The sequence below is a fragment of the Melitaea cinxia genome, chromosome 2 (assembly GCF_905220565.1).
Source record: "Melitaea cinxia chromosome 2, ilMelCinx1.1, whole genome shotgun sequence".
Taxonomy (NCBI): Eukaryota; Metazoa; Arthropoda; class Insecta; order Lepidoptera; family Nymphalidae; genus Melitaea; species Melitaea cinxia.
The window spans coordinates 9767175-9768333 of NC_059395.1; the positions used below are offsets into that span (position 1 = coordinate 9767175).

Below are 1159 nucleotides of genomic sequence, written 5' to 3' on the forward strand. Positions count from 1 at the left end.
TAAAGATTTATAACATTTTTTTTTTATATCTTAAAACAGGTAAAAAATATATATTATTATTATTGTGGTTTTGGAGGCATTTGTCTTTCCTTAGGTTGTGGAGGTTTTTGCCTTTCCCTTGGTTGTGGTGGTGGAATTGCTGTAGACCTTTTCGGCTCTGGAGGAGGTTGTCTGGGACGTGGTTCAGGTGGAGGTTGTCGCTCCCTTGGTACAGTGACTGGTTTTGTGCTTTCCATTTCTTAGAAAACTGAAACACGTAAAAACATAAACATATTATTAGCTGTGTTGTAGTGTATGTGAAAATCAAAATAACTACTAAATAACTAACTATAATAAGTTTCTGTGACATGTATAACACTGATAGAGAGAGGATAGCATATTAAACTGAACTTTGATATTCACTAACACATATATGTCAACAAAGGAATTGATAATTTTATAATTTTGTGACAAATTACTTTCTTCATAAACGTTTCTGAGTAGACGTTTTCAACATACAAACAATATACATACATTTTTAAGTAATGTTTAATCTATTCGGCTTTCTGGTTCTGTGCATTCTATACCTGAGACACTATCTATATAAATAAAAATGAATGTTGCTAAGCGAATAGTTCGACCGATTCGGCTAATTTATTTTTTTGTATGTTCCTTAAGGCCCACGGAAGGTTTTAATACAAAAAAAAAAATAATTAAAAATTTACTATTACCTAATAATTGACAGAACGAAGTCGGGATACTCTTTGTGTCCGGGCAGCTAGTAGTTAAATAAATTTTAAAATGAATGTTCATCAACAGTCAACAAAACAACAAAGTGCGCATTTTACATAAATTACGAAGAAAATAGTGACCACATATAAGTAAAAAAAACTAACCTAATATAGACGTATCTTGAATAATATTTCTATTCAGATTTAGTATTACTTTTTGTTTAAAATAAAGTTGAAACTGTTTATCAACTTGAAAATTCACAACGGAATAGAAAGAACAGTCAAGTCAAGCCACAGAGTATAGTAATACTTATTACTTACTGACCATGGAGCATAGCTATGCTCCTCTTATATGTCTGTGGAAATATATACACAGCCACAGACTACTTATATTTGCAAAATTAGTATTGCAACAATCTAGTGCAACAATGCAACTTTGTAAGTGAACT

At 31.1% G+C, this 1159-nt stretch overlaps 1 long non-coding RNA gene across 2 annotated transcripts; it reads right to left on the bottom strand.

The window, feature by feature from the left end:
- On the bottom strand, positions 1 to 1075 carry LOC123660345. Of its 2 annotated transcripts, XR_006744175.1 has the most exons (3): positions 876 to 1044; positions 711 to 757; positions 1 to 247 (listed from the first exon to the last, which is right to left on the bottom strand). It is a non-coding gene; the product is annotated as an uncharacterized LOC123660345 (long non-coding RNA). The 2 variants fall into 2 exon arrangements; XR_006744173.1 differs by lacking the exon at positions 711 to 757 and having other exon boundaries at positions 876 to 1075.
- Positions 1076 to 1159: the final 84 nt, after the last annotated feature.